The 14,460-nt window shown below is 38.7% G+C and overlaps 1 protein-coding gene across 1 annotated transcript in view; it reads right to left on the bottom strand.

The window, feature by feature from the left end:
• LOC131218842 (IQ domain-containing protein IQM2-like) overlaps nucleotides 1–6,056 on the bottom strand; it is a 52,959-nt gene extending 46,903 nt beyond the window's left edge. Inside the window, exons 1-2 of the mRNA XM_058213695.1 lie at nucleotides 5,934–6,056; nucleotides 5,740–5,820 (exon numbers count right to left, since the gene is read on the bottom strand). The gene's annotated coding sequence lies outside the window, so the exon portion shown is untranslated. The remainder of the gene's footprint in view (nucleotides 1–5,739; nucleotides 5,821–5,933) is intronic.
• Nucleotides 6,057–14,460: the final 8,404 nt, after the last annotated feature.

Here is a 14,460-nt window from a genome sequence, read left to right as displayed (position 1 = left end):
GCCTGCGCTGTAGGCCCAGTCTTGGGCCCCTAAACTTGACCCAAGGGCTGGGCTGGGCTTGGGCTTGAAATATAAGCCCAATGGCCAATGATAAATGGCCTGGTGTAATCAAGTGGGTCATTGTTATGCAAAAGGATGCCCTATTTGAAGATGCTCATGAGGGTCTGCTTTTTTGATATGGGGATCATGTTTCTATTAGCAAAACCATTTATATGATGCGACTCATTGCAGATGGAGGGGATATAAGAAATCATTTCTTAGATTTAGACTTTTTCAAACCTTTGATTATGTCACTATTTTCCTTATAGGGCCAGGCCAAGGCTCTTTTAGCCTGATTAGGACCAAGGCTTAGGGGACTAGAGCAGGCCTGGGGCCCTATTGCCACCCCTAGTTCTATGGAACTCATCTTTCGCAGAAGAGTCCCAAACAGCTAGCTGATCCTTTAAAGAACGACCATCTTGAAACCTAGATTCCAACATGATCTATGACAAGCAACAACATTAACAATATTTCTGTTGGCATCATAGCTGTTTGAACACCACTTATTTGAAGCAACTTTTTGTAACTCGAATCAAAATCCTTCCAAAAATTCAGTCTTTTTTTTTCTCCAAAAATTCAGTTATTTTGTTATATTTCAATTGCAGAACTTGGAATATATTTTCTGCACAATGATATCATAAATTGCATACAAAAAAAGATGTAGGAAACAGATAATAGAGAACGAATGCTGATAAATTTCTTGGCCAAGACGGTTGCCCACTTGTATTTACAAGGATGGAGGAAAACTTGCAAAAGAAATTTTGGTCTATTTGGAAAACTGTCCTACTGGATACTAAACGAAAATTTTATTATACTAGAAAAGATCTAATCATTGATATAGACCATCCATCACGTGAGGATCACATTTAATTGCCATCCCTCTCAAATCAAATTGATTGGTGATCCTAACCATCCAATTAGTGGTTTGGTGAAATGGATAGCCCATATTAAGTATACTAGAGAGGTCTAAGAAAAGATGTGGACCATCCATCATGCCTGCTCACCTTTGATTTCCCACCCCTTTTAAATCACTTTGATTGGACTTTCCTTACCATCCGAGTAGTGGTTTGGTGAAATGGACAGTCCATATTAAGTATACTAGAGAGGTCTAAACATCAATATTAACCATCCCTCCAAAATCATTTTGATCAGATGGTCCTAATGATTGGATTAGTGATTTGGGAAATGGGCGGAACATATCGAGTATACTAGAGAGGCTTTAAGCATTGATGTGGACCATTCATCATGCGGGGCCCACCTTTTGATTGCCCATCCTTCTGAAATCAATTTTATTGGATGAACCTAACCTTCATATTAACAGGATGGGAAATGAATGGTCCATATTACATACACTAGAGAGGTCTAAGGATTGATGTGGACCGTCCATCACGTGGGGCCTACCTTTGGTTTACAGTCCTTCGCACATCACTTTGAATGGATGATCCTAACCATTGGAGAGGAGTTTAGTGAAATGGATGATCCATATAGAGAATAATAGTCGAAGCATTGATGTGGATTGGCCATCACGTGGGACCCACCTTTGATCCCCTATCCCTCTCAAGTCACTTTGAATGAATGATCATAACCATCCAATTAGTGGTTCGTTGAAATGGACAGCCATAGAGAGGTTTAAGCATTGCTGGACCATCCACTATGTTGGGCCCACCTTTGATTGCCCATCCCTCTCAAATCAATGTAATTGGATAAGCCTAACCATCGGATTAGTGGTTTGGGAAATGGACAGTCCATATTGAGTATATTGCAAAGGTTTGAGCATTGATGTGGACCATCCATCATGTGGGGCCCACCTTTGATTGCCCATTCCTCTTGGGCTTGTTTGTTTTACCCAATGTTATCAAAATCGTATCATTCACGATATGAATCATACGATTCATATCGTATCGTATGGGTGTATGATTTGAATCGTACACCCAAAATCCTAAATAATCATATGAATCATATCGAATCGAAAGATGACCGTGGACTGTGTAAATGGGACCAAAAATACTTTAAAAATCAATTTATCATTATTTTTTACTCATTTTTTTCTTTTTCTTTGCACCATTTTGCTCATAAAATAGGAAAAAGGCTCTCCCCTATTAAAGGTATTATTTTTATCAAAATCCCAAAACAAAGAAATCAAGATATATTTTTATTCACAATGGCATCAAATGCCATTTTTCCTAACATGATTTTACAAAAGAAAGGTACAAAAGAATAAAAAATTTAAAGGACTCTTGTATATCTTGTAAAGTAAATTTTTCGAAGGACAACAAAAGAAAACAAAGGAAAAGGACAAGAATCCTTTACTATCATGATATGTATACCATATACATTTTCTCAATTGACAATATCATGTATTACTTTTTTGGTACATGTTGATGGTAAATAGATGATTGATGAGTTTTTAATCTTTTCTAATTTACTTATATCTTTTCATGTGTTATATATATATATATATATATATATATATATGGGAAAAGGTACTATGCGCTCGACCTCACGAGTCCGTCCCATGAGGTCGAGCTGTGTGGGCCCCACCGTGATGCGTTTCGAACATCTACCCCATCAGTCAGATGCACCATTCCATCGTGGGCCTGGGTCTCAAAAATCAAGTCAATCCGTGACTTGTGCGGGCCACACCACATATAGAAGTGGGGAGGGGCCGTGCACCATTAAAACATTCATAATCATTTTTTGGGCCCACCGAGATGTGGTTTGCAAATCCAGCCCATCCATTATGTGTGTCCCACTTGGATGAGGGTTCAGACCAAGTTTCAGCGACATTCAAAACTCAAGTGGGCCCCACCAAGTGCTTTTATATGTTTTAACGGTGTCTTCACATGATTTTAGATGGTATGGCCCACCTGAGTTCCGTATACGGCTGATTTTTGGGATATCCCATAATTTAGAGGGGACCCATCAAATGCATGGTGTTGATGGTCGACACGCATCACGGTGGGGCCCACACAGCTCGACCTCACGGGAGCTTATCGTGAGGTCGAGCGCATAGTACCTTTTCCCTATATATATATATATATTGTAAATCAGAAAAAAAAATTACAATTTACGATACACTTTGCAATTCGATACAATTCAACCCCTATTATGATTTACGATACGATAAGGATTTTGACAACATTGGTTTTACCCATTATGACAATAAAGGAAATAGGCAATGATTACAAATCACTTTACTTATCAGGTAACATGAGCTGCATTTGACCATGATAATGGTATCAATTACATTATTTGGTTTATCATGGTAAATATATAATAATGGTAATTTTACATTACTTCAATGTCAAATCAACACTAAAATAAACTAATGTTGGTGTTTGGATTGGAGTTTCCATTGTGATACAATGTAAAATTATAATGATTACAAATTTATTTACCTATCTCCTATTACAGTTGTATTTGACCTAAGAAATATATGTCATAATACTTGCTTAAACAAACGTTGTGAAAAAAGTAATGATGGGCCATTTACGTCACTTTACTATAGAAGTCAACGAAACAAACAGGCCCTTTAATAGACTTGTATCAAATAATCCTAACTATCTGATTAGTGAAATGGATGATTCATCTTGAGCATATTGGAGAGGTCTTAGCATTGTTGTGAACCATTCATCATGTATGACTGACCTTTCATTCCTATGAAATCACTTTGATCAGATGAGCCTAGTGACTAGATTATTGGGTTCAATAAGGACAACCCATACTAAATATGCTAAAGAGGTATAAGCATTGATGTGTACCATCTATCATGTGGGGCGCACCTTTGATTTCCTATCCCTCGCAAATCACTTTAATTGGATGATCTAACCAATCTTCCGATTAGTGGCTTGGGAGATGGACAGTCCATATTGTAAGTGGTAAAACCAAATGAGGCAATTTATGTAGGAAAGTGTTTTCTAATGGGTTGGTATGTGAAAAACTTTTGGTCATTTATGTTTGTAAATGGGTAAGTCTGTAAATTAGTGCAAACAAGCATGTGCAAATCAATTTACATATGTAAATGTGAGCAGAAACCAAAGTGCCCTTAAGAAATCCTGGGAGTAGAACATTGACAGTGATTCAGGCATTAGATCAACTACTGCAATAACAATGAACCGAAAACACTAACCAAGAAGATCATCTCAAATAGAGGCTATTGTTATATTAACATTCCAACTCATAGCCTAAGACCAAAAAAAAAACATCAGAAGTTATTATTCAACTTGAATAAAACAACATTCAATGAGATTTTAAAACCCGACTTGTAGTGAAAATACATCTCCAAGATAACTCAATATGCATAAACCAATATTCATCTCTATACAACCTCGTCAAAACTTAAATCCATAAACCCAATCCCTATTATTCACATCCGGAAGCAGCAATGCATGCCTCATAAGAATAATAGAACAAATAAGTCAATAATCGATCAAAAACAATTGGCAGCTATGATTATCAGGAAATCAATTCACAGGAATAATAGCTTTCATAAAAAGAAAACCTAAATCTTAGGGCCTGTTTGGATTCACTGAAAGTAAATTGAGGAAATGTCATTTCCATGAAAATAAAATCTCTGTTGTTTTTCTCAAAAATTTTCTGAAAACAGCATTCGCATTTCCTTAAAAATGCTCCATTTTCATTTCCTTGTCATACCTAAGAAACGTTGTTTCCAAGAAATTGGGGGAAATTGGAGTCTCGCAATTGCAACCATCTATCTCCAAGTGCCCCACCTTCCAACGTCCGACATCAACCCACATTAAAACCATCCATCTTAAAGCATCATATATGTGCCATCATCCATCTTTTAGTGTCCCACATGTCAATGTATCACATGCTCCAATGTGCAGCATGCACCATGTGCCATCTTCAAACGCCCCCACATGTCAATGTATCACATGCTCCAATGTGCTGCATGGACCATGTATCATCTTCAAACGCCCCCACATGTACCAATGTGCTACATGAGCTAATCAGCCACATATGCCACATGCCTAGTCCATCTTTAAGCACTTCACATGTGCAAATGCACCAATGTGAGACATGCCACTGACAATCTTCAAGTGCCGTGCAAACATCTATCTTCAAGTACTCCACATGTGTCAGCATGCATGTCAAAGCACCATACATGTGCCAATCTGTCACATGCACAACATGTGCCACTGCCCATCTTCAAGTACCCCACATGTCAATGTGCCACCCTCATCTGCAGGCAACCCACGTGTCAATGTACCATGTTTGCTATTGAGCAACATGCCATACCACCATCCATCTCTACATGCTCCACACGGGCCACACCTGCCAACATGCCACATGAGCTGCCATCCATCTTCAAGCAGTCCACATGTGCCAACATCCCAACAACGTGACCCATGTGCCACAATCCATCTTCAACGCACACGTGTCACATTCCATCTTGCCTAAATTTTAAAATTCCTTTTTCCCCACAAAATAAATTTGAAAATGAAATAAAAATTTTCAAAAATATAAAAAAAAACTTATGGAAAAACAATCAAAGTAAACAGTTTTCCTTTCTCACCGCTTTCCACCACTTCCTCTTTTTAGTCTTATTTATTTATTTTTTCCGCGAATCCAAGCAGACCATAATGGGAAATGAGGGTTCTACGTTCCATAAGTAAAAATCCAGCAGCATTGCGTTCAAATCTAAGAAGCTTTGAGTGAGAAGGATAAAGGCAACCGCACCTGATTCACGAATCCAAAACCAAAGCAACCTTCTTCAGCGAAATGAGGAAAAATGCTATTGGAGGATCAGAATACCAAAGCCTGAAATCGAAATGAGAGAAACACATTCAAAAATGTGTGTGTGTGTGTGTGTGTGTGTGAGAGAGAGAGAGAGAGAGAGGAGAGGGAAATGAGAGAGAGAGAGAGAGAATCACCTTTGATTGAAAACCAGAGACCGCATGAGAGACGGAGAGAGAGGAAGAAGAAGAGGGAAGAGCGGAGGGTTGGGGTATTTACAGAGTTATATCGGAAACCCGGCTGTTGAATCGGAAAACACCGCCAAAAATGGACAGCGCTACAGTGATACCCGTACCACCGCTAATACCAGACATATGTGGGGCCCACTTGATGCACTTGATGCATGCATGCAGCAAACGATCGGAAACAGATTGGCTCCTCCCCTGCCACCAGCCCGGTGGCTGATGGTCGGTACGTTGTGGGCCCCACCATGATGTACGTGTTCCATCCATGCCGTCCATCCATTTTTATAGATCATTTTATGGTATGAGACCAAAATTGAAGTATATAGCAATCTCAAGTGGACCACATTACAGGACACGTGTGTGAATGAACGTCCACCATTAAAAAAATTTTGTGGCCATAAAAGTTTTGGATCAAGCTGATCTTTGTTTTTTCCCTTCATCTGGGTCTGTATGACCTAATCAACAGATTAAATGTCAAATAAACAGTACAGTGGGCATTAGGAGGATTTTAATGGTGGATATCCAATCACTACTGTTTTCCTGTAGTGTGGTCAACCTTAGATTTATATCCTCTCATTTTTGGATTCAAGCCCTAAAATGATCTGTAAAAATGGATGAACAGCATGGATGAAACACATACATCATGGTGGGCCCCACAGAGCACCGGCAGTAGCCAATCCGTGGACCATGATGTATGTGTTTCATCCATGCCGTTCATCCATTTTTACGGATCATTGTAGGGCTTGATCCCAAAAATGAAAGGGATATAAATCTCAGGTGGATCACACACTAGGAAAACAATAGTGATTGGATATCCACCATTAAAATCCTACTAAGGCCCGGTGTACTTTTTGTTTGACATCCAAATCTGTTTATTAGGTCGTACAGACTCAGATGAATGGAAAAAACAAAGATCGGGTTTATCCAAAACTTTTATGATCCCCAAAAAGTTTTTAATGGTTGACGTTCATTCAATACTATTTCTTGTATTGTAGTCCACTTGAGATTTTTATATACGTCTTTTGTCTTTTCTTTTTTTTTTCCTCGTGCCATGAAATGGTCTAGAAAAACATATGGATGGCATGGATGAAACACATAAATCATGATGGGGCCCACAGAACACAGACCATCAGCTATTGGTCGGTGGCAGGGGGAGTGGTCAATCCGTTTCCCAATAGATCCTTCCATCCCTGCTTCTTTCTTACCCCACTAACCCATATACTACCCCCACCAGGACCTAGCTAGAACGGACCCATCATGATATATGTGTTTCATCCAAGCCGTCCATCCATTTTAGTAGATCATTTTAAATAATGAGTTCATAATTTAGAATGATATATGTGTTTCATCCAAGCCGTCCATCCATTTTGGTAGATCATTTTAAATAATGAGTTCATAATTTAGATAGATCAAAGGCTCAAGTGGACCACACCACGGGGAATGGTGAGGATTGAAAGCCTTCCAGGGGCCACAAAATTTTTTTGGATTAAACTATTATTTATGTCCCTTCATCGAGGTTCATATCACCTTACGAATACATTAGATGGCAAATAACATCTCTATGGCCCTATGAAGGTTTTAACAGTAGGTCTTATGGTGTGGTTCACTCAAGGCTTCCATCTGCGCATTTTTAAGCTCACTTTCAAATGAATGAACAAAGTGGATAAAATACATAAATCAAGGTAGGCCATGCAGAGCCCTCACTGGGACCGTTCGTCAAATTTGGAATGAATGATACAAAAACTATCTACCCAGTTATGAATATAATTTTAATTTCACTGTCTTCCGAACTCTCATTTCTCTAGGTTGTCAATGGATTGGGCTGGCCCGATGGCCTTCTGGGCTTTGTCAGCCTTTGGCCGAGCATAAACTTGAGTTTGATACCTATGGGTCGAGTTGAGGCTTTAGGCTTAAACCCGTTTATGGGTCAGCTTGAACTTACCTATCCAAAAGCCTATTAAGCCGGCCCACCCCGGTAATTACCTCTCTCTCTCTCTCTCTCTCTCTCTCTCTCTCTCTCTCCCATACATGAGTTTCGATTTGTAACTCGTACATAAAGTGTATTGTGTTCAATGTTGATCAGTTTAATCAAATGTGAGAATTATATTCATTCTAAGTTCCACCCAAGTTTTTTGAATTCCAATCACGCATACATAACACTTAGCACCAATCAACCATGCATATATAAATCTCCATAACCATTTAAATAACATAAATCTCAAACATCATTCACTTGTTGTATTATCTTAATATAAATATATTTATTACATATTCACAATGTCTCAATCAAATAAATTTAAACAATTGTTTAAAATCTCATAATTAACGCCAATATGCATTATACGCCAATCAAACTACCTTAACAAATAAATTAAATGTTCAAGAATAGTCTAATGATGTCAATTCATCTTCAGACAAGTATAATCACGTTTCACGTGGGTCGTGTTCTAGTTCAGTAATCCCTTTTGGCTCCTACACTACATCATCAGCTAACAACTCATCTGTATGGTTTTTCCATCAATAAAAGGATAAGTTGGTCAGACTTATTGAAATAACTCAGCATGGTTCATAAACATAATAATTAAAATAGTACAAAACACTGAATGAAAAAATATATGCACATGATATATGAATACGCCACATGGGGTGATCGTCTATCTATTTGTTTAGGTTGGAGATCGTCAACCTGCATCCACCTATTGGGTAGGCTTCCACCTTTCAGTAGGATCGGCATAACCCGCATTCGGTAACGCTCTATTAAGATTGACATTTCTTCTAGGGCGTGTTTGGACGGGCACTAGATGTCGACTTACGGCGACATACGGGGGTTATCCCATAACCCCCCATCCTACCAACTGTTTGGGCAGACCTTGTATGGGCGATTTTGCCGCCCTCATAATCGTTGCTTGGGATTTCAACAGGATTTAACGAATCTCTCCCCCTCTTCTCTCCATCCCACCAAATCCCATGGGATTCGCGATGGGATTGAATGCGATTTTCAGACGGCGAGCTCAAGCATTTCGGTCGGCTGATGGAAGAGACGAGGCACTGCGGCCTGGATGGTGGTGCATGTATAAATAAGGTAGATGGCGGGTGATGTTTGGGCAGAAGATCGTATGGGTTTGGTTGTCCGACTCCCTCATCGGCGTTGAGGTGGGTGATCTTCAATCGTCTTCAACAACCTCGTCTCACAGCCACGGTCGGACGAGTTCGACCAACAATGTATCCAGCCACTCACGGAGTTTGTGGTCATTATTGCAGATCCCTGAGGTGAATCTTCATCCTACCCTTCATAAGGCCAGTGATCCCTGGTCATCGAACAGGTAGGTACCTGAACCTTTGGGAGAAAAAATCCCAAATTTTGCCACTGTTGTCAGTTTTAGGGCATGTTTGACCAGGTGGTTTAAGAGGGATTAGGAGGGATGGGATGACTTTGAAGATTATAGGGGATTTGTCAGTGGATATCCGATATTGTTGATGAAGATGTTTGTAAATACAGGCTTTTGCAGGGGATTAGACAGTCGATCCAATCCGTCCGCCATTATTGCCATCCCACCATATCCCTCTACCATTAGTGCCACCCCACCATTTGACATGAAAATGTAAATAGCTGCATCTCTTCTTTTTAAATAATCGTAGAAAAAGTTATGCCTATGATTATTTTGCACATAGATTCGTTTTGCCTACACCAATTGGGAGATTTGGGATATCACAAAAGGGAATTGATGGTGCATGGAATGTGGGTATCTCCTACACTTTGATATTCAACTGAGGAAGTATGTACTACAATCTCTGTTTTGGGCATGGTATGCATATAACAACATCCTGCATCTCAGGAGTGGATAGCGTGCATCCTCTTCCTTCTTAGCCAACTTTTATGCAATCCCAAATCTGAGTACATTCAACTTGCATTGTGGTTTTTTAGATCTCTTTTTCAGATCGGTCTTGTAAGGTATTGCAATAAATTGCTTTAATGTCTGTTTGAGTGTTTTTTTCATTTCAAATAATGTATATCAGATCTAATTGTGCTTTCTTATGAGTGAAAGAGAAATGCACATGATTGGTCGTCGTTTATTGTTGTTATTGTTGTCATAGATCTTGATGGAGTTGGGGAGTTGGAGGTTTTTTTTTTTTTTTCTCCCTCTATTTTAAGATCATTGTAATACAAATTCGGTCGGACGTCTACAGCCATCCCACCATCTCCCAAACACGTTTGTTGTGGGATCAGATGAGAACCGTCCAATCCCACCGATTGTCCAAACGTCCATGGGACAGATCCCATGAGCTATCCCGTCCCATGGGATCAACTGACATCCACGGACACAGTCCTGCAACCTTAAAACTCATCCAATCCCTCCTAATCCCTCTTAATCCGCCCGGCCAAACATGCCCCTAAGGAGGGCCCTCATGATCGACCATGCAACATGCGGATACAATGGATATTATATAATTTCATCATTTCATAAACACTTGTGTTTATTCAGAATGTAAACATGTGATTTCATCATTTATTTTTTTACTTCAAAAATTAAATGTAAAAACATTAATTAAAATGTGACACAATTTCATAAATTAACATCAGCTGGATCAAAACATCAATAAATCAATTACACAAACAATTCCATTTTAATTTTCATGAATATGAGACATGTCGGGTTACTCACCTGAGTCTAGTGGTGTAGAATCCACAAGGTAATTAAGCTTTTTTGAATTCATAAATCCTATGAATTAATTCCACGACATTGCTATTCATTCGATTATATTACATAGTGGGGCCCACCTTTGATTAACATCGTAGGTGGGCAAACCCTAAATGATTAAATAATTGAAAATTTCATATATAATATGTTCATTAAATTCAATTTATCAAAATTCTATTTAGACAATTGCTAATTAATGTCGTTGAATCGAGAAAATACACTTTAAGGTACATATATCGATGGATAAAATTTAGAACTTTGATTAATCGATTGAAAATCGACCGACAATACTCAAATTAACTGGATTAAAATAATAAATTTTTTTGAGAGATTTTCTTTGCTTAGGGGTCTTGGGTTCATTTAACCAATTTTGACATATATACATCCATCATTGCCCACTCCTTGTTCAAACGCCAGAGAAGACCCATTAATTTGTTAATCTGAACCATTCATATGCTTTTTTTATATGTAGATTCTGAAATTGAGTGGCAAATGATTGATTAAGGTGGCTCACTGATGTTTGGATCATCTATATTCTTGAAGTATTAGCATATTTTACCTCTACACATTTGATGAATGGTGTGGATCTAACCACATATATATCGATGACCCATCTTGACCTTCTATTACAAGTGATACTAACACTTAATGCAAAAAATCTAAGCTTTCTTTATTAAATACTTACAGATCTTATTAGTGTGGCCCATTCGATGGTCAGATCGATCTGGAAGTTAGGGCCCTTTTAGATTTTGGCCTTAGGGATTGTATGATCCATATAAATTTAATTTAATTCGACTAGATACATATAAATCAATCTTTGCAATAAGAAACTTCGCATGGAATCTTAACTTTCCGTCGTCTTTACATCGTATTTATCCACGTATCAAATGCGATGAACGTGTAGCCAATCCACACTGTTCATTATATAAATCGGTTAAAGATAAATTAAATGCACAAAGAAAATAAAACAATGTTATATACCATATATGAGTTTCCAAATCTTCCATTTCTCTTTTTCTCAATTACACGCAGTGTGCCTTTTAGTTAATATTTGAATTGGAGTAAAACTTTTCCTACAATACATTTCTTAAAAAGAAAAGTTTATTGGAAGGTTGAGAGATATGAGGGAGAATTAGAGAGATGAAATGAATAGAAATCAGATATGAGATTAATGATTAGGTTTGAATAAGAGAGAGATGCATACAAAATCTCTCTCTCAATTTTATTTTTTTAAATAATAATAATCAATTTCACGGGCTTTACATGGTAATTTTCTAACTCTCCTTTTTGCTATTAAAATATTCATGATAAATATTGGAGAAAATTAGAAAATAGAGAAATTTTGGGCCCTTGCTCGCTCCAAGCCTGTATAACCAATCCACGTCGAACTCAAGTTGGACTATCTCGGCCTATCATGAGCTTAGGCCAAGTTTGAGCCTAGGTTGAAATTTGTGGGCCTTGGGCAAAACGTGGCCCAGCCCTAACCTGATCGGTTGACACTACTACATTTCTTTAACGGCCTTATCATTCCACTGCCTTTCATGGCATTTTGACCCGTTAGAAGGGCATGCGAGCAAATGAGCCGACTGCTTGGGTGGGCCCACTATGATTCTTATGTAAAATACACCTTACCTTACCACCAGGTGCATCACCTCATGGTAGGCCAAGGGCCCATAAATCAACACCATACTTGGTTAAGGTGGACCATATGACTGGAACGAGTGTACAAAACATCGATCTCCTTCCAAACTTTTTCCTATAGTATGGCCCACCTGAATCATGGATGGGCCTGATTTTTATGCCCTAGACCTAAAATTTGGTTTTTTTTATAAAATGATTGGAGTGGATTTCATATAATCATCAAAGTGGACCTGTAAAAATAAAGCATGTAGGTCTCTCTACAACCTTTTTCTTTGTTGCTGCCCATCTAAATTACAAGTTAAACTGATATTTTGGGTTTGAGCCTAAACAGGGGTTACTCATCTAATGGTCAAAGTGGATTCCACATGAACATCATGGTGGGGCCCCTAAAAAATAAGAATATCCTCTCCAATGGTGGAGAGATTATTTGGAAAAAAAAGAAGAAGAATTACATACCACGCTTCTCTTGTTTTTGACATGAACCACCATGTTTATATAAGACCCACTTTAGCTATTAGATATTAGTCTCATATCAGGCGCAGAGACAAAAAAAATAATCAAACCAACCTATGATTCAAGCGGGCCACACTGGAGGAAACAATTGGGAGAGACATCCACCTTTAATTTTTGCAGAGCCCGCATTCATAATTATATGAAATCCACTTCAACCATTAGATTCCACACAAAATTTTAGCCATGTAGTCCAAAAATATATAATGACTCACGTGGGCCACACTAATGGAAATAGTTTGGAGGGTGAGCATTATCTTGCACACTCTTTCCAATTATGTAGTCCACCTGAATAACAAATGGAGCTGATTTTTTGGTCCTTATCCAAACTTTGATGCATCTGAGGTCAGGATGGATTTTATATTAACATTACAGTGGGGCCCACCCAAGCCATAAGTCCCTGATGGAAAGCAGTGAAATGATAATTATATCCTCATTAATGAGGTAGTATTTATAAAATCTTCTTGAAAAAGGCGTCAATGTAAATTGTAAATTCAATGCAACCTAGAAAATCTTTTGTAAAAGATTCCCAATTTAGAATTAATATTTAATATCTTAAATGGGAGGTCTAGTTCTCAATTCAATATATGAATTTTGAATAAACCCTTCTGTATAAAGAGTAGATAGAGAAATCCATGGCAATGATGCAGAGAGACGATTGGCTACTGACGGTAGCTACTGAAGTGACCGTCAGCGAGTTCTGTGGGCCACCAAAATGTATGTGTTATATCCACACCGTCCATCCATTTGGAGAGATCATTTTAAGGCATGAGACAAAGAATGAGATAGATCCAAAGTTCAGTTGATCCCACCACAGGAAACAGTAGGGACAGTGATGCCCACCGTTGAAATCTTCCTAAGGCCCACCATGATGTTTATTTGAGATCCACCTGTTCATAAGTTCACACTGACATGGATGAAGGGAAAATAAAAATATCAGCTTGATCAAAAACTTCTATGGCCCCCAAGAAGTTTTTAATGGTAAGTGTTCAATACCCACTAATTCCTGTGATGAGGCCCACTCGAGCTTTGGATCTGTCTCATTTTTTTTTACCATGGCCTAAAATGATCTCCCAAAATATATGGACGGTGTGGATACGACACATACATCATGGTGGGCCCATAGAACTTGGTGACGTCACTACAGTAGCTAGATTAGCCATTGAAGCCGTCAGTAGCTAATACGCGTCCCAGATAGACAGTATGGCTGCTGTGGGGGCCATGTGTCCAGTAGGCACTAAAGTGGAAGGGTCCCCAGAGAAATGCCACACCAGTTGAACAATCCTAACCGTTAGATTGATGGACTTTTGACCGATGAAGTGAATGTGCACCGTTGCAATTGTAAGCTGAACTGTCATGTTCGCCGTGGCAGATCGACGGTTCGGATGCAATTCCAGTATGAGTAAGAGCATTTATCCATCCACAGAGGGCCCACCGGACGAATGGGCCATGTAAACAGAGAAATGATCGCGTATATTCGAACCTATGGTAATTACCATGCCTTTGTGCTGTGTGGGGCCCACGTGTGATCTGTATATTGAATCCAAACCGTCCATCTGGTGCCTCTCCCTGTCTTTACCACAAATCCTAAGAAATTATCCTGATAAACAAAATATTAAAAAACTTAG

Source organism: Magnolia sinica, chromosome 11, assembly GCF_029962835.1.
Source record: "Magnolia sinica isolate HGM2019 chromosome 11, MsV1, whole genome shotgun sequence".
Classification (NCBI taxonomy): domain Eukaryota; kingdom Viridiplantae; phylum Streptophyta; class Magnoliopsida; order Magnoliales; family Magnoliaceae; genus Magnolia; species Magnolia sinica.
This window is presented reverse-complemented; position numbering and strand designations above follow the sequence as displayed.